The sequence below is a fragment of the Notechis scutatus genome, chromosome 5 (assembly GCF_049901735.1).
Source record: "Notechis scutatus isolate UNSWTSFEM ecotype Mainland chromosome 5, rNotScu1.2, whole genome shotgun sequence".
Taxonomy (NCBI): Eukaryota; Metazoa; Chordata; class Lepidosauria; order Squamata; family Elapidae; genus Notechis; species Notechis scutatus.
This window is the reverse complement of record NC_142013.1, coordinates 88,778,471-88,805,695: the sequence shown is the minus strand read 5'-3', so window position 1 is coordinate 88,805,695 and position 27,225 is coordinate 88,778,471.

The following is a 27,225-nucleotide window of genomic DNA, read 5'->3' as shown; positions in this document are numbered from 1 at the left end:
TAGTTAATTCTGGCTGCCTCCTATTTGTATTTTATAGCATAGTACAAGCCACCATAATTCCATCAAATGTACCAAATTTCTAGCAAATAACTGTTGCGTCTTTCCACAAAGTCCATTCAATTTGCTTCATGCTTTCTTTTGTTGGTTCATAGAATAGCGGTAAGGACGGGTAAGCACAGCTGTTCCTTGATTTTAAGGGAGTTGCTTTGTTCCAGACCACCACATCTGAGACAAACATAGCACAACAAATCCTATGTCCTTTAGAAGTTTCCATCTGGCAGAGATCTGAATGTGCTCGAAGACTTGCCCTTTGCTTACTTTTAAAGCATCTTACCCATCTCAATAAAAATGTGTATCTAATAAACAATAATGCCTCATGCATTTTAATGACATGGCCACGTTATGGATTCATCATCTGCCAAGCTTCAGTATATACCTCAAAGCTATTTTGCTATGTTTGAATTTATGCTGTATGAACGCAATAAGCCATCTTTCTCCCTTCCCTATTCTAAATCCTAAAATTTGGCGGAACAATGATGCAGCACATGGTGTTCTCTTTAGCTATCTATAATCCATTTTCATGAGGTCTACTCAGGATCTGGTCTTCAGGAACTGTACCTTTAACACACTATTGCTATACTTATGAATGGCCTTTTTTATTTAAAAAAATGAGAAATTATTGCTCCTGTTTAGCCAACAGTGCTTTATAGTTTGTATATGATTCTTCTGAAGATAAGGCTATAGTGTTGGAAATACTCTCTAAAGGCTTCTGATTGTACATTAAACTGCATTGCAGAGTCTCATCTGACCAAGGAATCAGGCAACATGACACAGAAGTAAATATTCACTGGCACAATTCTAAACGGCTCTCACTCAGTCCTTTTAAGCCAACTGAAAGAAACCCAGCTTTCAGTGTCACACATCTTGGATCTGATTCCTTGCAGATGTATTTCATTTTGCCAGATAAGCATAATAGGAATTTTAATTGAAGATAACCAGAAAGCACCGGGTTTAGTGTGAGGAACATCATGAAGAACAAAGAAGTTATTAAAAAGAAGAAGCGCAAAGAAATTAGAATCAAGAGAAACAATTCAAGCTACATTTCAGTTATATTCCTGAATGAAGTGTCACATTTTTGTAGCTTTAGTTATGTAGTCAGGGAAGACAGCATATGGTAAGAGCTTATAGATCCCAAAGAGCTGGGTCATTCTATACACCAAGAAGCATCAGATGCTAAGCTCTCCATAAATGTATATTCAGTGGCAAAAAAAATTGTTTTGGAGTATTCAAGAGGACTGAGGGATTGTCTCTCTGCTACTCTTTAAAATAGTGGTGTCTTCTCCTGGGATGTAACAGCTGTCTATTGCACAGCTCTAAGAAAAGATGTATTTGATTTAAGAGTTGAAGGAAAGTGCTCACTTTGAAGCAGTTTTTTGCCTTTGAATCCAAAGCTCTGGGGCCTATCAGGATAAATTCAAAGATCTCTACCTAAAGCAGGTTCCAATCTACCCAGCCCTCAAAAATATAAGATGCAAAGGAAGCAATAAAGAAGGGGTACACAGTAACTTCCAGATGTGCATGACTTAGGCTTGGTCTGCTGGAAATTAAGGTCCAAAACTTTTGTAAGGTGACCTAATCTTTACAGGAGGAAAAAACAAATACATGGAGGAAGCAAAGTATCCCTGCTAGGCAATGATAAAAAGGCAAGAAAGGGAAGAATTATCAGCAATTCAGATACAAATTCATCTGTACTTCTTAAAATGTTTCCAACGACACCCAAATAGAAGTAGGCACAAAAGACCTTTCACAATTGTCTATTACGTTTGTTGGTGAAATTTTTCCAAATCCTGAGAAGGAAACATTCTACAACAATTTCTCAGGGACAGAATTCTTTCTTTGGCAGGAAGAGAAGCACCATTGCTTAAAAAACAACAACAACAGAACAAGGAGTACCTCACAAAATCTTATCCTGGAATTTTCCCATGAGAAGACTGATTCAAAAATCATCACAGCCCAAAAGACAGGGTACTTCCAAGCACCCTGTATTATCCATGCAGCATGCAATTTCATCACACTCCATTCATGAACATTTCTCTAAATTCTCTTCTCTGCTGAATCAATTTCTGAAGCAAAATTTCTTTCAATAAACTTACTGGAAGCCAGAAAAGGGGGCAGCAAATGCAGGATATTTTTTTCTATATTCATTTCAACAGGATGTAGTCTAGTATTCCAGATATTTTTCAGCGTCTTCTGAAACTTAAGGGAACTTAAGCAGACTACAAAGCTGATTCCTGAGGCATACCAGGTAGAGAGACTAGGAAGAAACCCTGAAATACCTTGTACATGCAAAACATCCTCCACTTCATACACTTCATGTAACATATTAATGAGGGAATATAAGCATTGGGCTAATTTTAAAAAAACAGGGGAATGTTAATACAAGCTTTTCTACACCCACTTGCACGCTAGTAATTAATAATGTCTTCTAGCATCATCCAACCATCATTGTATCAATCCACTAGTAATGAAGACAGACTTCATATCATCCCAGTAATTACTGAATGACACTAGAAGATGCCATAAATCACTAATGCGGAAATGGCGTCTCTCTCACAGCTACACAACATCTTTAAAAAATGTAACAGAAGACAGGCAGTCTGCCTAAGGGAAGCTTCTGAAATTTTAGTTAACACAAACATACCAAAAAGAAAAAAGAAATGAGGAATAGTCTGTGTCATGTTGTAACCAAGTCTTCAAGGATCCCATCATCTTTTACATGATAAGGCAGGTTTCAGGTCTCTTTGATCTCCTGGAGACATGTTGTAAATTGTGTCCCTGTTCTTCTGCTAAAGGAGTGAAGAATTCCTCTTGCTGAAGTTATGCCCAAATTCATGGTGGACAAGGTGCAAAAGTCAAGAGCAAACAGTTGACGCATTCCAAGGGCATGCTAAAAATAGCAGGGAGTCTCTGATGATCCAGGTGCTGCTTACAAAGCTCTCTTGTAACCACCCACTATGAATCCTTTGCATTTGCCAAGATGGAAGGTGAGAGCTTCCAGTTCTCCAAAAGTTTCTGGTTTCTGTTCCCCCGAGGCAAGTTCAGAGAGCTGGAGGAGGCTGGGGCTGTTGATGAGAATCTGTTCCTTGTCATCCAGCGTTTAGTGATAAAGCTCCTTATCTACTGGCATCCCAGCCAAAAGGCAAATGTTCTCATATCATACAACAACAGATAGGATGGTACAATTAAAGGTAATGAGCCAGAAGCTTGATGTGTGACATGCAGTTTAGTTTCTCAATCTTGCAAATTCCAAATGCGTCTCCATCACAGACATATAACCAAACTCGGCATTAACCCTCACAAATATTTTAGATGGATTTAACATATATTTTAATCCAACTGATATTTTTTTTAAATTGAGATCCATTTTTAGTAAGTTTGTTTAGGATTGCAGCCCAGTTTATAAAAATTGAGGGGGATTTATATGGTAAACATGAAGAACAGGCTATTTGGCAATCTTGAGATAACCATAAATCTATGTTTCCCTTGATCTCTCTACACTCAGATCTCTGCAAAAACATCAGCACTCTATGTAAGCTTTGTGTGAATGAAAAGATAGCAGATCACAGGAAAGAAAACATTTGTTCTTACCAAGATAGCTTTCCATTCATTGGTTTGCTTGTATAAAAGGAGTAGCAATGCAGAGATCACTAGCTGGGGATAGAGACAGCCAACGTATTCACAGTAAATTCATGCTACTTCTGGTTTGATAGCATTATGATACTTATGAGCAATAAAATAATAAGAATGAAACCATTGCCACAAATGCTTCTAAAATGTTCATGTTATCGATCCTTGTGCAAACAGAAGGATAGATTCATTGATACTGTGATCCCTTTGTCCTTGAAAAGCCATTAGCAAGAAGGAAGGGTTTTCATAAGGAAATAATTACAGGTTTAAGGAAGCACAATGAATAACCAACCATTTCTTTCTTCTTTCCCTTCCAGAAACCTTGTCATGGCCAAGGTGAGTTTTGTCATAGAATAGCTTACACTTTCTTACACTTTCTTATGAGATTTTCATTTTTCTGAAGTTAAGTAGGTTCAATTTGTATACAGCACTATTCTGAAGCAACTTTTTTTTCTGAAACTCCACAACTGAAAAAACCTGATGAAGCCAGAAACCTGATGAACTAGAACTAAAATTGTAAGTCACAAAATCTTGTCTTTCCAGCATTTTCCTTTTATGGGCAACTTTTCTTATCATACTTTTAGTTTGCCCCAAAACTGAATGTGATTATTTTCCAAGTTATCAGATGGGTCAACTTGGTCAACAGCTGTCTTGTGATCCAAATCTTCCTAAAGCAGATCACCAATTTATCTTATTTGTTTATCTAATCATTGTATTACTTGTTTGTTTATTTGAAAACAAGTGCATATGGCAACTTATATTACATAAAACAACCCTAGGTAGCTAAAAATAAATAAAAGAATAAAAACATAAGATTAAAACTCTAACACATTATCAGTGCCATAAGAGTACTCTTTCAAAAACCACAAAACCACAAAACATGCTGGGGTCACCTCTCAACCTGACCCTGTGCTAGACAGAATCCAATATTTTATGACACTTAAAGAATAACAATGTACTCGATTCCAACTTTTGTACTGTCTAAAAGGAGCATATAACTTTGAACATTATATTCAAAGATATTCAAAACTGTTCTTCCTAAAATAATTTTGTTTCTATATTTTACGTACAATCTCAAATGTGATTCTTTGGCAAAAACAAATAACCCTTAATATTTTTTTTACCATGGTGGGTGGATGGAAGCACATTTTCATTAAAGCTTGAAATCATGGAAATAGTGATGATGTTTCCTAGATCCTTGCATCCTAATCTTCATTTGAGTCATTTCATCTGTGGAGGAATTAGCCACAAATTCTGCTCCACAAAATGTTTCCTCCACTTAAGTGCAGTAGCAAAACCAGAAACCAGAGAGAGAAAAGAGAGCAAGGCAGCAGCCTGAAAAAAAAAAAAGTGTGGAAGAGCAAAGGCAGGGGAAGAATTGAAATGGAAATTTCCATGCAATGCCAGATCCAAGAATGTGAACAATGGCAAGAATACCGCTATTGCTACTGGAATACTTTGCATTACATTTCTCAAACCAGCATTTAAAACATGGTGCTTGGTATTCCTCAATCGTATGGAAAGGCTTTTTTTTCTTTCCTTCCCTCCATTTTATAATTAAATTGGAGCCCAGTTCTTCTAATAAGTCTATGTAGACATGTACTTGTACCTGTAAACTTTAGGGAGTCATGCCAGCTAGATAAAGTCTCTAGACATGCCTTTTCTATGCAGCTCCTCGCTTTTCATGAAGAAAGGCAGTATGTTTCAAAAGAAAGAAAACAGCTTCATTACAAGACTTTTATTTCAAGCCGAAAAGTAAAAAACAATCACAATCAACAATCATAAAAGTTGTATATTCCAGATGACAGGAAACAAGCAATGCCCTGTCATGTGTGCATTCAATGATATCTTTAAGTTGGGAGCATCATTAAGTCTAAATTCAGCACATCGATTACATTTTGCTGATGGTAGAGTCCCTGTCCCATATTCTTTTCTCAGTTCATCATTCACTTGAAACCAAGGTTAAAATGGCCAAAGAGAAGAAAACCTCATGATCTGAATGACAATGTGGGTTATCAGTATTGCCAAAATATTGGGAACTGTAAGGGGTATTGCATCCCTGTATAGGGTATGCAGGAAATGTGTCCGCTCTTCTACGTAAACCATACAGGAAATAGGACCAAAGGAGCTAATTGTACTTTATTGTAAGGCAACATTAACAGAATTCTGAAGGTACTAATCTCCCACCATGCCTTTTAATTACTTGATCCATTAGGGCAGGTCTTTTCCTAAGTTTCTTTCTCTTACCGCTTCCCTCAACCCTCATTCTTGCATAATCATTTTCTAGACACCCTCTCTTGTCCTCCTTACTCAAGGTCATTGTCACATACCATTACAAATGTTATTTCAATTGAAAATCTGTGTCCTTCTATCCAACCATTGTTGGGTAGGTTATACCAAAGACTATAACTCCATGGTTATACTATAACGCCATGGTGTTGGACACCTGTCAACCAGCAATAGAAACAACCATGGATTCAAAACACTAGATAGGATCCCCATTTTTCAATTAGAGGATTTTTCTCATCATGGAAACAAAGCTACATTTGCTCTTCAATTACCAGTCAACACCCCTTACTGGAAAATGAAAGGTAATTCCTAAAGTCACTACCATTTAAGAAAAATGGTTTCCATGATGGAGCTAAGAACCTAAGAAATGAAATAAGGATGAATAGTGGAATTGGGTCCACAGAAAAAATCCAGAAAGGTTTCTCACCAGAGTATATGACACTCTGTTAGTTCTTCAAGGTTGTCCAGACAAAAAAACACAACTATGAATACTAACGCTATCTTTACTGTAAAGTATTTTTCACCTCACCTCCTTTCCTTTACTCTTTGGAAAACTATGGGGAAGTCCTTCTAAAGTGTTTCCTATGTCCCCCCTCCCTTTTCTTCTGTGAACTGCCATATCTTTTGCATGACAGTTGTCTAATCTGCAGTTCTTCCTCCATTTCCCAAGGTTATTCTGAAATATACACTCTGACACCAACAGCTTACAAAACATTGAATTTCAAATTAAGATTTAATTGCCCAGTATTGCTAGAAATCAGCTTGATTACTACTTTACAAAATGTTCCAGTACTTTTATAATAGAAGAATTGAACTGCCATGTTTTGTGAGACCAAAAGCTTTCTGGTTTTGCATTAGATAGTTAACAATGGAGAGTCAGATGTTCTGGAAGCTTGTAAATCTCCATGACCAAACCAAGATAATACTACACACACTTGCCTGTTACTTTATTGCACAGCAGGTCCCAGCCAAACAGCCAAACACCAGGGCTGGGTCTCAGCCTTCAGCATAATAAACAGCCTTTATTATTAGCCTAATAAATAATCTACTTTTTAAGGCCTCTTGATAATTTGCAAAGTGCAAGTGGATGTTTTGCACCAAAGATGGTATTCAGCAGGTTCTGACCAGTTCTGGAGAACCAGTAGTGGAAATTTTGTTTAGTTCGGAAAACTGGCAAATACCACCTCTGACTGTTCCCACCCCCAGCTATTCTCTGCCTCCTGAGTCCCAGCTGATCAGCTGGGTCTTCTTTTGTTGCCCTGCATAGGAGAACGGAGCTGGAAAGCAGGTTAGTGGGGCGGAGAGGGAATGAGATTTTGCACTAATCTTTCTCCAGGAGTGGGGAATGAATGAAGATTTTATAGTATCCTTCCCCTGGAGTGGGGTGTGAATGGAATTTTTACAGTATCCTTCCCCTGCCACACCTACCAAGCCACACCACACCCTCCAAGCCATAGAACAGGTAGTAAAAAAAATTGAATCCCACCACTGTTTTGCACCAAATATTTTCTTGAAGATCCTACCTTATTGCACATACTGCTGTTTTTGGCATTTTGGTTTAAAACGTTTGATCCCTCAAGCCATTGTGAATTATGCCACACAATATAAGATTCAGAGAAAATTCAGAGTTAAATTAAACCTGACTGTAGAATTCTTCAGAGTATTTCTATTTAAATTATGAATCACTTAAAAAATGAAATACTTTCACAGGAAAAAAAGCTACAGGCTTGTTAAAGGCATGCATACATGCCTGAGTTAAAAGGTTGTAACCAAAACTTTTAAAAGGAAGATTGGATCAGTGACACAGATTTAATTTGAGTGTAAATATAGCAGCATGAAAAAGTGTGTGTGTGTGTATATGTGTGTGTATCTGTTAGTTAAATCATCACTTTAACTTTCATGTTCATTTTTCTAGGGGAAAATTATTACATTTTTCAGATTGAAATCACTTTTTGCAGTAGCTTTTATGCCTGCAGCTGCCTGCGAAACATAGTTCCATTTACTGAAGATGCGAGCTCTCTGGAGAACATTTCTAACTCCATTCCCTTCAATGCGCATTTGACATTTTATTGAGAGTGAAGAATAAAACAAGGGCTGCAATTCAGGAAGAAACCAAGAAGCAATAAGTATGTTAGAGGGGAAAATATTGAGTTCAAATACAATTACATGCAAGTCCGGAATAACACCATTTGACATTATTTTTTAATTTCCACTTGATGTCATGCTTGCCTTTCATTTCGTGAAAGAGAGTGTGAAAGAGAGTGTGAAAGAGTGAACAAAAGTGCACATTTTACTTAGTCCATTTTCAAAAAATAATTTCAGTCCCCCATTATTTAAATACATGTGCACATACCCAAACTTACACATAGATCATCATGTGGCATTCAACTTCAACCATTGGAATCAACTTGGTTGTTTTTGTGCAGATGATTCACTATCTGATGGTGTTACTCAGTTGGGTAAGGAAATAATCTGCAAGCAAACTGACTCAGAGAACACCAAAGACTTTACAATTATTTGAATATTATAAAATCCTTTTTTTTTTGGGGGGGGGGGGTAGTCCAACTGTGGGGCCAACACAGGCAGGCAGGTGTTCTGGAAGGCAATAACCAATGAGGTTGCTCCATACTGAAACCCCACTTCACTTCAAAGCAATCTCAGGGTGTTTGTTTTCTGCTTCATATCCAAAGTACACTTTCACATATTGTGTTACCTTGAGTGTTCCTGACAGTAGTTTTTTTAAGCTAAGCCTGGAGTTCATTGCAGATTTGCAGAGGAAGGAATGCCATTTCAACTGAGTCAACTTTATAGTGTTCCCTAACTCCTTTTAAAGCTATCTTGTCTGGTAAATTTCATAATAGCACAATATTTATAACATTTGCTTCGCAAATAGAAGGTTGCTAGTTCAAAACTTGGTAGACTTTTTTAATACTGTCTTTTGTTCTTGAGTTTTCCACTGTTTCCTGTAAGCTTTTGTTTAATTAAAAAAATCCAATAGTATACTATTCTATCATTTTTCAAGTCACCTGAGAAAGAAGGATTTCTTCCTCAGCTCCAAAATAGCCGCAATTTGGGCCATTTGATTCTTAGAGTCAAATTATGAAAAATATTCATTTTGGACTTTGTAGTTTACTTTTAAACCAGCAAATCTTGATACTGTAAGATTCCTTTGTTGCAATGGGATTGTTTGAACTATAAACCTACAAATATTTCATTGCATCTTATTTGCAAATTTATAGCAAAAATCTACATACTTTTAATTACAGTGTTTCAAGAAGGAATGTTTAATTCAATTGAAATCCTGGTTTTTGTCAAAATGTTACTGTTCTTTAACAAAAAAGGAAAGACAAATAATTATATTGAGAATTGCACAAGAATGGTTTTGCATTATTTTCTTGTCTGCAAAGAAATAACATTTCCCCTGAGGATAAAAATATTTGGAAGCTACATGACATTTCATTGCTGCCATATAACAACGTGAAACCACTATTAGATCCAGTTTGAACACATACTTTTGACATCTTATCAGGGTTGAAAGTTTGTTTTGTTTTAAAACTCAAATATTTTTAAACTATAGATAAAACATGACTACAGCCAGCATTTTGATAACTAATCTTTTGCCATCAAATTTATGACATTTATAAATATGGGTATAGGGATTAACATTCCTAGACAATGGCATATTGTTACTGGCTAACACCTTAGGCTAAATACCTGGGATGCAGAGTTGTAATCAAGGCTACGTTGAGATCTGATGTATGAAAGCAATGCTTGACTGGGTTTAAATGGCTTTGATTGGGTCTGATATGATGCATACTTGGAGTTAAGGTTCATAATTGCCAGCTTTTCTTGGCAATTGTGCGAAGGTGCTTGATGACTACATTCTCAATTGTTCATCTCCCTCAGCCAGCGATGTCTATCTCAGTTTCACATTTATTCCAAATGAGTCTGGAACTTTTCCATTCTGGTCTTAGTTGAAAAGAGCATATTTTAAGAACTTAAGAAGAGATCTGATGGATCTGACCAGCAGCCTAATACAGCATTCTGTTTCACATTGGACTGTTCGCATCCAGATAGGCCTAGAAAGGCCTCAGGCAAGACCTGCCTCCTGACAATTGGACCAGGCTGCTTTGAAATCTGGAATTAACACATAGCTGTCAAGGCAAAAACATGACAACAGAGCAACTTTTGTGAGAAATATGGATTATTATGGATGAGTACATTATTAATAGGACTGTAAACGTCCCCCCTCTTTCTACTTTTAGATAGCTCTGAGAACATGCACAATGAATAATAATAATTTATTAAATTTATATACCACCCCCAACTCTTCAAGCTCCATCCTTTGATCTGGTGATGTTCGGCTGCAGAGACCTAGAGATCAGTGGTATCAAAACAAGGCACATGTTTTATATGAAGAAAGTTCCAAGTCTAATATCTGGTACCAATAGGGATGGAAATCATGTATTCTGACCTGAAAAGCCATACCTTTTGTTAGGGATTTGGGGATTAACCCCTAGAAGAGTATTGCAGCAGTAGTCAAGCCAGGCAGCCAAAGAAGAGCGGAAGGGCCCCAGAGTATACACACACTGAACACAAACACTGTTTGTAGTTTAAATAGTTTTTAATCCAGTTAGAGTTTAAGCATTGTCATTCAGTCCATTAAGTCATTCACAGTATTTCCATCCAGTAAGACTCACTAGTATAGTCCAAGTTAAGAGTCCTTGCAATATCTTTATCAGCCGATAAAGATATCTTCTCCTCCTCCGGTTTCACTCTCCAGAGAAACAAACGCTGGATATTCAGCAAACAGTAGCAAACAAAAACAGTTCAGTCACAGGCACTCACAGTCAGTAATCACAGTTAGTCACAGTAAGACACAGTTAGTCGCAGCAGCACACAGTTACAGTCAGTCGACAGTCAGCTTTCCTGCTTCTAATGCTTCCTTATATTGTAACTTCTAACCGCACCCTTAATCGGCTAATTGCCTGCTGCATTGTGCTTAAAGTGATAAGCACTTAAACCATGATATCTAAGTTTTATATATTTATTCACCCAAACCATATTTGGTATCAATGTTATACCTAACACCTTTCAGTATAGACCAAGAGCAGGCAAGCAAAATGTGGCTCTCTAGATGCTATGAGTCTGCAGCTCATAGCTTCCTGTACTGTCAACCCTCCAAGGTAGACCAAATAAGGAAATCAAATCATGCATCATGTACTAATTTTATTATACTGTAAAGCAGGGGTGTCCAACCTTGGCAACTTTAAGACTTGTGGACTTCAACTCCCAGAGTTCCTCAGCCAGCAAAGCTGGCTGAGGAACTCTGGGAGTTGAAGTCCACAAGTCTTAAAGTTGCCAAGGTTGGACACCCCTGCTGTAAAGTTACAGTAAGAGAATCTTCCAAGTCTGAATGTATATCTCTTCTCCCTTTATGGAGGGTCTTTTCCAAGATTTTCTCTCAGGTTACAGTTCTGGCATGGCCTTAGATTTCTTTTATCTGATTGTTGCCTTGCTTGCAGCTTTTCCTCCTCTTTCTCAAAGTTATTCCTTCTGCCCATTACATCATAAATTATGCTTCCTAAGCCTTCAGGGTCATCTGAAATAGGTTGCCCATTTCTAGGTCTAAATGCACTAGATGAAACAACTGTGAATCAGTGTTCTGGTTTGATATCCCGTTTTTACATAACTTTCATTAAGACATGCTGAGTGATTCTGCAGAAATTCATACCATTGTACAGAAGCAGATACAGTCAAAAAGCACTTACAAAGCAGAATATCAGAGGTGTATGCATTCTCCAAAGAGATAAGAATACCTAGATATAGAGCAGTTTCTTTTAGTCTGTCATCTTTTCCCAGTTTTCTTTTTTTTTAAAAAAAAAAAACAAGTTTTATTAATTTTTAAAACACACAAATTATCATTATTCATTACATGTTTAAACCTTTTTTCATTGTAAATTTAACAAGTCAGATAAATTATGATTCTGTTTTAAACCATTTCCATATAACATACAAAAACCTCTTATTCAATTTCTCTTTACTTTCTTTACTCTTATTCAATATCATTATTATTATTTCATCTATTTCTTTCTGACTTAGTTACCATTATTCTCATTCTATATTTCTGCAAGTTTTTACTAATTCTCCCCCAAAAAAACATATACTCACAACACACAAAACATAAAAAATATCTTTTTGGAAAGTAACTTGGACCCAGGTATCTCTCTCTTCATGGACTTCAATTATATTCATGCTCATCTTACATATCATTACTTATTTTATTTACCATTCTAAACCTTCTATATTAACTTCTCCACATATTTCACTCTTCTTAATTCTATCTTAATTAATCATCTTAGTTTGAATCATTATATTTGTATCTTTTGTCCATTTTTTATCATCCCTTTGTCTCATTCCTTATAAAAAAGAAGAAAATAAGTTTCTCCTGAAATCATTAATCAGAGTATGATGCCTTTCTATCTCCCCCTAAGTTAATCAAATTAACCTTTAAGATAACATCCAATACCCAATCCGATTTTGCTTGGTACATTCTATCTAACTAGTACATCCAAAATAATTAAATACATAATTAGACAATAAATCCAAATATTAAAAACAAATACTATAATAAAAATTTTATAATAACATCAATACCATAATCTTATTAAACTCTTTAATTAAAACAGTATTCTAAACCTCCCTATTATTAAATTTTAAAGCCAATCATTATGAAACATTTTAGCATTTTAATCTCTTATCAACTCTTAAACCATTACAATACTACCATCTCATCTTATGTACCTTGCAAAATCTTTTTAAAAAAATTATACTTTATCCATTATCCATAAAAAGTTCCTTTTTTCATTTAATTTCAAAACATTGTAGCTTTTCTCCACCTTTTCCCTTTCTTTCTTCTCCCAACAAACCTTTCTACCCCCTTCTTCTAGCCTCTGCCTTACTGGCTTCCCTTCTCTGTCGTATTCCTTTTCCCTTTTGTTTACTATCATCATATTGATTTTGCACCTTATTTTTCCCTTTCTTAAATGTTTTTTAGATCTTAAGTCCTTTAGTTCTCTTCTTTTCTCTCTTCCTTCTTTCTTGATCAAATTCTGAGATTCATTAAAAATGGCTCCTTCCTTTCTTTCTTGTTCCTCTGCTGTCTTCATCTGTTGTAATGTTTGTTGATAGTTAGCAAGCGCCATTTCTAAAAAAAAGGAAAGCTTCTTCCACACCATCTTTACCATTTTTTTGCTTGTTCATATTCTTTTCTTAGTTCCTCAACAGAAAAAGCCATTATAAATCTTTTCTTTTCTTTTCCCTTCTTTCTTCTTACAACAACCAGAATATTCAAAAGAAAATAAAAAAATAAAGCAGTCCCAAAGTTATCAGTCAGTCCAAACCAAGGCAGAGTTCTCACTTTCTCCTTCTGGGATAATATCAATCAAAGAGAAAGAAAGTCCAAATCTGTTTAAAATCTTATTGCAATATATTCTAGTCTTCAAATCCTTAAGGCATCTCCTCCAACAAAGTCTTAGCATACAAATATTTTCTTTTTAATCCTCTCTCTTCCCACTCATCGCTTAAAACCAATTTTCACCTAAAAAAATAGGTTTCTTAATATCCAGTTATTTATTCCGTAGGAAAAGAGGGAAAGCTATCCTTTCAGCACCATCAAACTGCCGCTTTTTTCCTCTTCTGGCAGGTATTATTCAGAAAGTCATACTTTTCAGGAATTTTATTAAATATGTCTTAGAGTCCTAGGAGCCAAGAAAACTTTCTCCTCTCAAGCACTTTCTCCACTTCCTCCTGCGCATTCTTACCCGGCTGCCAGCTTCTTTGTGGAGGCCATTACGGACCGCCGCTGCACCGCTCCTGGGAAAAGGGGTTCTACGGCCGGGAGGGGGTCTGCAACACCCCAAACCCCTCTCCGGATCCCCTACCTTCAGCTGCCCCTGCAGGGCAGCCTAGCTCCGCACCCGTCTGGGTCGGAGCCCCAAAAGCGGTAGCGCGGCAGGGATTGCGCAGCTTCGCAAATCCCTGCCGCCGCGGGCCGACAAACCGGAAGTCCCCCAGTTTTCTTATCTGTCCCATCAGTGAGAGGCAATTCAGAACAGGGGAAAGTATCATATATGATGCTCGTGGTGCCATCGCTGCAGGGAAATCTTCAGGTCATTTGTCATGCTTGTTTCTCTGGAAGAACAGATGTATAATCCATTGTGTGCAGTGTGGGAATGGATTTCTTTCTCCTTTGCCTAGCAAGTCAAGAATGAGTCATTTGGATTACCAGTAAATTATTCATCTTGGTTGGGCATTACAAAGTGCTACTATTGTATATGGGGAATTGTTGAGAACAATTACTGATATTTCTTTTCTGAATCAAAATTAAGTTTTAATTTTTATCATTACTCATAAATCTGAAAAGAAATACAAATTTTGGATGATTTTTTTAAAAACAAAAACTGAACATATTTTTCTAAAACACGGATGCCTCATAGATTAAATTCTCCTGCCTTTAAACCAATTTCGGCCTTACAACCCAGATTCTGACTGGACAATCTTAAGGACTATAAAATAATACTGCATGAGATGGTATACTGGAACATTTTAGATTTACTACTTACAAACAAACTCTAAGACCTTAAGCTTCAGCTGATAGATTTTCTTGAAAAGGTGGTCCTTCCTCGTGATCTATGCTAGGCATGGATAAAAGAGTCTTCCACTGATTTAGACTTCCCACCTTTTAGGGAAATGTGACTCCCGTGCTTTTAACAATTGAAACATTTCCTGGCATAAAGATAATGACAAATCAAGCTTTACTGATTTCACCAAGAACATCTGTGAAAATGTTTCCCCCAACAGAAAGGAAATCTTTTGGGACTCTTGTAGAGTTTTTTCAAGCTCACTTCTGCAACTTATACTGTGAGCAATAATCATTAGTGATAAGTATGCTGTTGGCACACTTCAGGGAGGGAAAGAAATTACAAGAAAAAAGAATCCACCAAAAAGAAGGAAGGAAGGAAGGAAGGAAGGAAGGAAGGAAGGAAGGAAGGAAGGAAGGAAGGAAGGAAGGAAGGAAGGAAGGAAGGAAGGAAGGAAGGAAGGAAGGATAAAAGGATACATACACACAGATAGTACATACATACATGCATGCATACATACATACATAATCCAATGTACTAAACAACCTCAGAGAGACTTGTGTCATTTAACCTACTATTTTGAGTAAGGCTACTAACTTCTGGCTGAACTGTTTCATTAATAACTCGCAAATGATTTTCCACTTTTTATCCAGTCTTCCTAGAATCATAGCTTAACAATGTAGACAAGGGAATAAGCATTTACCCAAATAACACAGTTTTTAATGTACACTTATTTTTAATGATTTTAAAAATAATCATAGATACCAATGAATTGTAACACAGAATCTATCTCTCATTCTCTTAACAGCCTGAAGGTGAGACAACTGGGAAAAGAGAAGACCAATTTGAGTAAAAAGCACATTTCCTCAGTGAAGTTGCTCTTATTTCCCAGAAGATGTGGCTTTAGGAGACTTCTGCTTAGCTTCATAGCTGTTACAATTGAGGAGTTCTACAGGATTTATTCAATTACCTTGTTATTCAACATCTATTTCTCCCTGTCATTAAAAGTCAAGTAAGATACTGAAGCTGTTGGCGCAATTTCTTGACAGTCTACTGCAGAAGATGAGGGCCAATAAAGCGAAACTAAATCATACATAGAAAAAGAAGAAAATATCTGCTGCAAATTCCACATAGGCATCAGGAAGGGAATCCAGCTGGTAAATTCAGCTCCGTTCAGTTGCCCTGACTCTACCCCGAATTAAGGAACTACAGAGTTGTAAAAAGAAAAGAAAAATCATAAATAGAGGTATTTTGTGAAATTATTATTTCTTTGACTTAATTTGCTTTTTCAACACACAGAGAGACACGCATATCGTAAACCACTACAATATCCACTGGATGGATATTATAGTTTGGAGAGATAAAGAGATTATGTATTATGAGATAAATACAAGCAATTATATTCTTCATACGAATCATATTTGTCCTCTATATGTATAAATGAGAGCCAGTCTGGTGCAGTAGTTAAGGCATCAGGCCAGAAACCAGGAGATTGTGACTTCTAGTCCCACCTTAGGCACAAAGTCAGCTGGGTGACCTTAGGTCAGTTCCAGGCAAATAACTTCTTGCCAACCTTGCCAAGAAAACTCCAGGGACTTGTCCCGTCACCAGGAATCAGACAAGTTTGAGTGGAAGGAAAAGAATGTGGGTAATACAGGGGATCAATGGTTCTGGTGAAATCTGAGGGCTTGGGAATTACCCCACATTTTAAGGAAACACTCCTAATTTGATGGAATCCACATAAGAACAATGCAGCAATTTCTTCGCGTGCCTTGTCAGTTGCTTGGGAGCACTTCTCTTCAAGCGTTTACATACCTTTTGAAGTGTCAGTCTTCCTCCCTGGGATTTTAATTTCATAATCATGGAAGTGAAGAGGCGGGGAAAAGTTGACATATATCCTAGTCATGAGAGAAATCCATAACTGAGCTGGAAGTAGAATCCACTCATTTGCATTGCAAAGGAAAAATATGCATAATAAACAAACCTTCACTTTTTCTCCCCCCCCCCCCACCCTTTGGAATAGACTGTCCTGGTAACCACACCCTTGGTGCTTAAATTTATCATACTGCCTGCCTGAGAAACAGCCCAAGGTTCATATGACCCCAAATCCTGTTGGCCTTTCAGAAGGCCTTAAAAACCTGGCTCTTCCCTTGGGATCTTTTTTTTTAACATGAACAGCAGCCAGTCTTTCAGGAAAGAGGCCCCATCCTTCTTGGTTGGTTAGGCTACCAAAATCTGCTGAGTTATAGCTTAGCGATGTCCAAAGACCAACCTGAAGCAAAATAAAAACATGCTTAAGACACAAGGGAAAGAGGACAACTCTGGGTTTTGTTTCTTCTCAATATCATGCCCTTCACTCTTTAACACTTTAGGGACTTTAGTTTATTTTTCATCATTGCCCTTAAGTGTCCTGTTTAATTTGTATTGTTAAAAAGTATTTGCTTTGACACGATGACTAAAGTTTAAAAGGATGATTTCATGTTGTCATCAGATCTCACATTTGTTTGCATCTCCTAACGTGGAAGTTTTGCTTTGTTGAAGAACACCATAGCTGGGCTGCACTCAGGATATCAGTTGGCCTTAATCTGGCCCTGTCTGAAGGGCAATCTGTTCCTAGGATCTGAGAGCCCTGAGCTGCTGCAAGGGTAGAGAGAGAGAGAGAGAGAGAGAGAGAGAGAGACGATTGGGCTCTCTTTGCCTCGCTTTCATTTTAATGAAAACTGAAGTCTTTATTAGACTTGTGCACTATAGGAAGCCCTGCTTAAATGAATCAACTCTTTGGCAAAGCTGCCAAAGACACCTTCCTCTACCCTGTTTTCATGGATAAGCTCCTGCACAAATAAGAGAATGGAAAAGCGCCATTGTTTGTTTGAGATGGATAGACCTGCAAAGTGGCTTGCAATAAATAACATGTCTGGTCAGCAGCCCAGATAATCTAGGAGGGTTTGTTTTCACAGCTTTGCCCTGGACATCACTGCTGATGGCCTGTCACTCCCTGCTGAGCTTGACAGCCTGTGCCAAGCCAAGATACCAGCCCCACAGAGTTTCACCTGCTATGCCAAATATTCACAGGGGTGGGAACAATAACACTTTGTGAAAACACTAATAAAACTCCAGTCACCACATCCTCCCTCCCTCCCCTTTTCTTTCTTTCTTTCTTTCTTTCTTTCTTTCTTTCTTTCTTTCTTTCTTTCTTTCTTTCTTTCTTTCTTTCTTTCTTTCTTTCTCTATTAAACTCCCTGCTGAAACTGCCAACATTCCTACTGAGTCATCTAACAATTATAGACACTCCTCTTAAAATAGGGCCATTCTGGAGCTGCTGATGTAATAATAATAGCAACAATAATGCCAAGTCAAGTATAAACTTCTGGCTGACTGTGTGACCAACCACAGTAATAATAACCTATAACTTATCCAGGTCCTTGGGAAGGACTTGATAAGTGGATAAAAATGCCAAATAGGGTCTCAACATCTGGCTGAATGTGCGACCAAGCATAATAATACCAGTACAGATGGGATAAGGAGGGGAAAAGGAGGGGGAAGATCCTTATTAAACACAAACCTGTTCCCACGGCACTTTCACATTGCTTCAGTTGCAAAAGAGCCGAACTGCCATTATTAAACAGTATTTACTACAAGTCGCTTTTGAAGCAGAGGAAGAGAAGCAGAAGCAACACTGTGATAGTATACGCTAAAATGAACTCTGCATAACCCAAAGGGAAAGCTTAGGCTGCTTTTGTCCTTTCTTGCTGGTTAAGCAAGGAACCTAGACTTGTTGCTTTAGATTTCACAATGCACCATAAACAGCAGATTACCTCTTCAATGCTTCCTTTTAAGATGTTCCCAGGCTTCTGAAATGCTGGGAGCTTTCCCTGAACGGGTGCAGCAGGTTCCAATCATGCTCCACTTCTTCTTGGAGAAAAAGGAATGTGAGGTTTCACTTTATTCCGGATGCCCCTCAAGCAGACTAGAACAATAATCTGTCTGGCAAACCCAGGTAGCAGGTCAAGCTTTTCTGTGCGTGGAGATGTATCTGGAAAGGGCCTTTTCGGTGTTTTTGGATAATGCTCAAGGTACTGGGTGTTATAGTCTAGCAACATCTGGAGAATCACAGCTTTCCTAACTGCAGGATAAATAATACCTCCTGTCATTTCTTTGCAGCTATTACCAAAAGCACAAGAATACATCTGGCCAGTTTACTTCTGTACAGTTCACAAATCCCCCATATTTTTGATGGGAAATTTATAGTCATATTTTTGTTTGTATAGACACAGCTATCAAATTTTATAGAGGGCCATTTTTGTTTTGCAGTCAGCGATTGTTATACAAAAAAGTCTTAAAGAGTTCCTTCTCCTCTCACAATAGTTCAGAATTGAGAAATGTATACTTGCTGGCTTCTTTTTTTTAAGAGTAGCAGACCCATATTTTCCCAGTTGTGTTACCCAGGAAGCAACACATCTTTAAAAATCCAGATGGCCACTAAGTGGCAGCAAAATTGTAGATTTTCTATATATCTTTCCTGCCATCCCATGGTGGTAAGGATTTTTTCATTCCAGTCCAATGCTGGTCTTGAAAGGCAGGAAATAAATAATCTAATATATAAATTATAAATGAATTATTATAAAATTGAAAACAGTACAGAAACCTGGACAGAAAAAAACTATAAATGACTCTACAGCAATATTGTACAGTACTTGTTAAAAGTCTATTTTATTTGCATCCCTTTTCCTTCTTAGTAAAAAAAAAACTGTGCTTTTGATAGCAGCACAATCTATAAAAATGTAACAGGTACAACTGTTAAACTACAACAATGAGGAAATGGGAGAAGCTTTATCCGCTGTGCTGCTGCCAATCAGTCAGCTCTTAGGTCATTCTTCTTTGGTGAGTAAAAATAAAATTGTGAAGAAGTTTGCATAAACATAAGGCCACCCAGGGTGTCTCTTATTTATTTTTTCCCAAATGTAAAACATCTGCTTGGACTCAGAGGTGTCTGTGATAGCAGCTTTGTGCAACAGTGAAAGGAGCCATGTGTAGAAAGCAGACAACAACCATAGTCTTACTATGACATGTATCATATTTCAATCATTGCTGTTGAACACAACTTTCTGGCATATTGATATATTGTGGTGACTTCTAGCAATTACATAGAAATGTTTTGTTCAACCTATTCTTCAGGACTTCCAATAGTTAACCTACTGGCACCATGATTAAGTCTATCCATCTTGCTGCTGGTTGAGGTCTTCTTTTTCCATCATGATGGATGTCTCAAGTCAACTTGGGCTTCACAGATTGTGTCCAAAATATAATATAGACGTGGTCATGTGTACCACGTGACAACTCTGGCTTAGTTTGCTCTATGATCATTAGTTTATTTTCATAGCCATCCATGGTATTCTCAGAAGCCTTCTCCAAAAGCTTCAAGACTCTATCTTCTTGTTCAAAGCCAATTTTTTTGCTTTCATAGAGTATCACTGGCAAAATTGTTGCCTGAACAATTCTGATCTTGTATAAACTCCCAGCATTTGAGTGACTTTTCTAATGCCTTCATTCTACTCAACCAAATACTAATATGACTGCTGGTTCCTTTACTGTTGCTAGCATATGCAGGATAGCTATCTGCTAAAAAAAAGAAGAAATCCTGATGTGTGAAGTTTTGAGCCTTTCCCCACTATCCGCCCATCTTTGAGTCAGCAGAAAACTAGACTAGCATGAAATTGGCTGTCTCCATTGCTGATCCTTATCCTGCCTCTGTTGTCTCTGTTACAGTTGCTGACAGTCATTTGGCTTACCTCTAAAATGAATGGGTGACAAAGCCTAAAGAGATTTTATCCATTCTGAGGCTGCACTTAGACACTGCAGAGAGATGGCTCAGAACAAAGTATTCCTTTCTCATTTATGTCATGAAGTGATAGCAACGCCAAACAAAGTGGCAGAAAAAAAAATTATGTCAGAGCATATTTAAAACATGGTTAGGGGAGAGGGAGATCAAAAAAGTTCCTTTATAAAGTTCATGTGAGAGAAAGAGAAAATATGCTCTTTGCAGTTTAAAACTGCCATTTCAGTGCAATTCTAAAACTGAAATATTTATTTCTTGCTAATTATCTATCATAAGAATTAATTTAGAGATTGATTTTATATGTGATTCAATTCTATAGAAAATACATAATCTATGACTGTTTAATTTTATTTTTCTTGCATACAATCTATATCTTTAATCAAAACCCAACTTAAATGTTAATGTTTAATCTTTTGCTTTAAATGAGCACTGTATCATGTTTATACAGAAGTCAAATCTCTTGGCCAAAGATTTTCACAGTTCCATGTGACTGCATAACACAAGCATTATGTGACATGCTTTTTTTGTGGTGGTGATATCCAAAGTGATAGTGTTTATCAATGACTTGGCTTCTGCCTACTTGTCTTCTGAGCCATGTCTTCTGTCTAGATTCTGCTTTTTCCATGTACCATCGCAAGACAAGATGGTTGTGCCAGCTGCCTGCAATTTGGCAGATCAAATCTCACCAGGTTGCTGAGTCAAGGTTGGGTAAAATGGTTGCTGAGTCAAGATGGGTAAAATGAAGACCCAGATTGCTTGGGGGCAATATGCTTACTCTGTAAACCACTTGGAGAGGGCTATAAAAGCACTGTGAAGCAGTATGTAAGCAGGGGTGGGATTCTATCAGTTTGCACCTATTCACTAGAACAGGTTGTTAACATTCTAAGCAGTTTGGAGAACTGGTTGTTAGAAGAAATTACGGGCCTAATCCTGTAAGGAAGGCAGGAAGGAAACATTATGGTGTTGCTTACAGAAACTGCCTCTCCATTAACCCTTATTACGTTCTTGGCAGGACTGGACTTCCTGCCTCTGGAACATCTCTGGAGTTTTTTTCCCCTCCTTTGCTGGTACTTTGCTTGTGTGGAGTGACCATTCAAAGTTACAATGGCACTGAAAAAAGTGACTTATGACCCTTTTTCACACTTACGACTGTTGCAGCATCCCCATGAGAGGCCAGGCGAGGAGATGCGTGCCTCGATGTGAGTGATATTGAGTTGGCCACGCCCAGCCAATAACATGACCACCAAGCCATGTCCACCCAGTCACATGACCACCAAGCCACGCCCACCACCTAAGCCACGCCCACAGAACCGGTTGTTAAAAAATTTGAATCCCACCCCTGTATGTAAGTCTAAATGCTAGTGCTAGTTATGGTCCACCAAACCTTCTTGGTGATGATCCTAATACTGTGGAATAGTTTTTAACACTTGAGCTTTCTTTGGTCCCCTAACCTGATGCTTTTTTTCATAAAGCTGTCCAAACAGACTTATTTCAACAAGATTTTTTGTTCTACCTTTATTTTATAAATAAATAAATAAATATTTATGAGTTTTATAAATAATTTCAAGGCAGGACTAGTACTTCAAACTCAGCTTTTGGATAGTGGCAGAGGGATAAAATGCAAAACAACAGGAACAAGGACAGTGGATGAGAGAAGAGAGGTTTGGACCTTGGGAGATAAATCTGCAAGGTATGGAAAGGCCCTGGAAGGATCAGCCACTTCCAGTCTCCCTATTAGCGACTCTTGTGATCTTTGTTCAGGTGCAAGCCTCACCTGAGAGTATGTAACTGAACCTAGAGAAACTTGTTTTTGATTGTGCTCGTCCATGGTCTTCATCCCAGTCTGCTGCTATATCTGGTTAACTATCTACCTGATCCTTTAAGTAGCAATATGGAAGTGGATAAATTCAGGGCTCTGGGAGCTAAAGACCGAACTGCCTTCCTTGTCTGACAGCTCTTGTTTTTGTTTTTTTTCAACGTTCACAGAATAAAAGTAGAAAAATTATAGCAATATCCCAACTGGCCTCAGAGGTACTGTGGACTGAACTGTAGAATAACAGGGCAGAGGATCAAGCCTATCTTTTCTGCCTAATTTCATCTCCAAGTTGAAGGGGGTTGGATTTGAGGCAAAAGGATATGCCTCCTTTCTAATTCTGCTTTAAGACAAGCATAGAGAATTTGGGCTGAGGATAAGCTGGGAGAATAGAAAAGGGTTGGTTGCTCATCTGCTATCACTTTCCTAAATGTAAACATACTGAAGCACCATTGAACCCAGTGGGACTTCACTTTCATCCAAAGAACTGGACTGTGAATCCCATCAGCTTAAAGAAGCATGAACTATGCTCTCAGTTTTTACACTGGGGTTAGCAAAACCTACACAGGGGGCTGGATTTTGAAATTTTAAAATATAAACTAGTATAGGAGTGTTGGAAGAATTATCCTTCTTTGTTCAGTTCCAAGTGGGGAAGAAAGACACTGGAAACATGTAGGTTGTTTGGAAAGATTGTTTAATGGTGGACAGGACCACATGGCTTGGAGATCCAAAGTGAAAAGGATGATCACATGCTTCAAGATGTTGGGTGAAGGGAAAAAAGGGAAGGGGACAAGATGCTGAGAGACCCTTAGTTATATACCCTTAGCCCTGTTGGGCCCCACCTCAGTGTTTCCTATTCCTGTGTAAGAAATGTATCCCATTGGCTGTCAGACTCCCAGGGGCAGGGGTCATAGCTAACTTTGTAGACTTTATCTGGACCACATGGCTTCACCTGAGTGCTGGCTGATGCAATCTTCCCAGGCCATGTAGTGAGATGGGTAGAGGGCTTTGTTATGTAGAATACTCTGGCCCAGGCCTTAATGGCCTGCCCATTAACAAAGGTGGGGGTGAGCTTCTGCTTCTGAGGTGAGTTTCTGCTTCTGAGTTTCTACTTCTTTTTTTAGAGGAAATATTCTGCCTTTTTAGTATATTCTAAAATATTTCATTTTTCTAAGAGAGGAGTAGGTTTTAACTTCCAACAGGAGAAAGGTGAATTCTTCACCCAAAATCAAAATATCCATTTGCAGAGTGCACTCCAAGAGAAAAATGGGGAGGGGGGGAGGGAAGGAAGGAAGGACTTAGAGAAGGCTGGAATCTATCATATATTGTATTATTATTTACCTAGCTTGTCTGTTATTAGGCATTTTCTACTTCTAGACCTAATGCAATATCAACTATCTGGTTATGTAATGTTTATTATTATCAACGGTTATAATACAGATAACTACAAAAGCCATAGCACCGCTAATAATTGTAACAGAAGAAATATACTGCAGGTTTAGTGGTGCAACAGTGAGAATAATAATTATTATTGACAGAAGCAGAAATGTAGGATTAAACAGTTCTAGAATTAATAATGCTAGAAAGAAGAGGAAAAGAAGAGGGAGTTGGTCTTGTAACTACTAACCCTTCTTTCTTTCCTTTATCTTGATTTTATTACATGACAACTTTTGTTATAGTTTTACACCTCGTGCCTTTGTGTATGTTTGTGTGTGAGAGGGTGGGGAGGGAAAAATAGAGTTTGAAAAAAATGTTTAAACCATCAGGGATAGTTTGCTCTGTGAAGAAATCTGAATTAAGCCATCTATGACAGATAGTTGGCAACCCCTGGGTAAAGAACCATCTCTCTGGGTAATTGGTTGCACAGCTGAATTGCTCTTATTGTTAACTTCCAACCGGAATTTGCTTTTCTGTAATCTAGACCTATCATTCTATTTTTCACCCTCTAGAGCTTAGCTTTTGCTGATATCCTTTCAGGTATCCTATTTTGCGTAAGTCTGCTCTTCTCAAAGTTAGCCATCCTCAGTTCCTCCCATCATTCTTCCTAGAACTTAATTTCCAGCATTCTGATTATTCTTTCTTTTTTCTGAATATGCTCTTTATTTTTCCACATCTGTACATAATAGTCAAGGTGAGGTCTGACCATGTATATATTATTTCCTATGATTTAGATGTATTGCTATTGATGCATTCTAAATGATATTTGACTTCCTTTCCTGTCCTGTCTGTCCTGTGAGCTCCTATTCTAGCCCAGTTCCTACCAACCTAGCAGTTAGAAAGCATGCAAATGTTTTTTGAAAATCAATAAAATTATTAAAACAATATGACAAAGCTCAAGACCCAGTATGCTGTAGCAGATAAAGGCAGCAAGCTAAAAATTGAGAAACTGTGAGTCCTAATCTTACTTTAACCACAAAGCTAGCTGGGTGACTTTGGGCCAGTCACTCTCCCTCAGCCAAAGGAAGGTGGGATTCAGTGGTGGGATTCAAAAACTTTTACTACCAGTTCTGTGGGCATGGCTTGGTAGGGGAAGGATACTGTAAAATCTCCAGTCAGAGGCGGTATTTGCCGGTTCTCCGAACTACTCAAAATTTCCGCTAACGGTTCTCCAGAACTGGTCAGAACCTGCTGAATACCACCTCTGGAAGCAATGGTAAATCACTTTTGAAATCTTCCCAAGAAAACTACAGGGAGTAGTCCAAGCAGTTGCCAGGAATCAATACACATGCAGAGCAAGGCAAGCGCAAACAATCTATTAAACCCAGTATACACAAAACAGTGTTTTTCTTATATTAAATTAGTTTTAGATTAAAGGAAACTAATGTTACACCCTTTAAAGTAAACTTTCATTAGTTTATGAAGGAGACACATTCAACCTTGTTATTTTTGAGGTCATATAAATAATTGAAGTCCTTTCCATATTTTTTCAACTTCCTACTAAAAATAGCTTATATGCTTAGAAGACTTAAAAGACTCCTTCAAAACCTCTAATTTTTATGAAATTTCAAGGAGCAGGAATGGATCAGAACCAAACATTCCAAATAAGAATTGTACATCAGAAGTACCAAGAAGTACTTTGTGATAACCTCCAAGTTTACTTCTACAACTATAAAAAAAACAGTTTAATCAGAACTTATACGATCCAGAATAAAAATATCATGAGCCACCAGTTTAGTCAGAAAAGAGGCTTACTTGGTATCTTTAAACTAGATTTAGACCATCGTAATAGCTTTTCATGGTTAAGGGTGTCAATATACAGTAATTTCTGTATATATTGTATAGTGTGGACTGCACAATTTGGCTAATATTTGACTCTGCACACACATGATTTCCATTACTTGCCAGGATGTCAACAAGGTTAAATATTAATTCTTATACTGAATTCCAAATGGAGCTGAATTTAAATATTACTTCTTCAAGTTATCAAAGAAAATAAAAGAGTTGTCACTGAGCACTGATAGACTATTCTTTTGCTTTTGCTTTTAACTTGAACATATCTAAAATAGAACCCCATCAAGTTCAGCCATCATGCAATCTAGCCTTTCTTATTCTTATTCTTCTTGTGTCATATCCATCATCGGACATTGGCAATCATTTTGGCAATCCTATTTTTATCAACAGCATGTAAAAGTACTGCTGAGTTTTGTCCAAAACAGTCCCCTAGATTTTGAAGCCATAATGTTCTTCTTCTGCCTGGACCTCATTTGCCTTCAATCTTTCCCTGAAGGATTAGGTGAAGTAGGCTGAATTTTTCCAGGTGTGTCATCACATGTCCAAAATACTCCAACTTTCACTTTTTAATGGTTTTGATTATTTCCCTTGGCTTTCCCAGGTGGCTTATCACCTCCCCATTTCTGATTTTGTCATCCCGGCTTATATGTAACAGCTGTCTGTAAATCCACATTTCGAATGCTTCTAGTCTCTTCAAGTGGCTTTCTGTCAGAGACCAACTGTCTACTCTTTAGAGCAGGACAGAAAAGATGTAACATCTGACAAGTCTGATTTTCAATCGTAAGCTTGTATCATGACTACAGAAGACCTTTTTCATTTTGAAGAATGCTGTTCAAGTTTTCTTTATTATTGTCTTTACTTCAGCGGTCATGCCACAGTTTTCATGTAAATTAGAACCAAGGTACATGATCTTTCAACTTTTTCTAGCAGTATTCCTTCCGAATTTATCGGTGGAAATTAATGGGTAATTTGCTGATGACCATGATCTTGGTTTTTGAGGTGTCATGCCTCAAGACGTATTTTTCAGATATTTCTGTGACTCTGTTAATGAGGACCTGAAGGTCTTCATGCTTACTGGCAAGTAGAACTGTATCATCAGCATATCTTAAATTGTTGATCAGAACACCATTTGCTTTTAGGCCAACATAAATGATTGTTTTCCAGTGCTTCGCTGAAAATTGATTCAGGGTAGATATTAAACAAGAGTGAAGAGAGGATACAGCCCTGTCTGACCCCTCTTCATATTTCTGCATCATCTGAGTATTTTCGGCCTAGTCTCACATTTGCTACCTGATGCCAATATAGATTCTTTATGGTTTGGATGTCTTTGTCATCTACTCCCACTTGTTTCAGGATTTGTAATAGTTTTCTGTCTCTTATTTTATCAAATGCTTTTTCAAACTCAATGAAGCACATGTAAACACTATGACTGACATCTCTACAATGCTGTACAAGAATGCTGAATAGGACATCTCACATAGTGGTGGGATTCAAAAATATTTACTACCAGTTCTGTGGGCGTGGCTTGGTGGGCATGGCAGGGGAAGGATACTGTAAAATCTCCAGTCAGATGTGGTATTTGCCAGTTCTCTGAACTATTCAAAATTTCCACTACCAGTTCTCCAGAACTGGTCAGAACCTGCTGAATACCACCTCTGCATCTCATGTACCAAGATTGTTTCTGAAACCAAATTGTGTGTTTCTTAGACGCTCCTCAATTTTGTTGT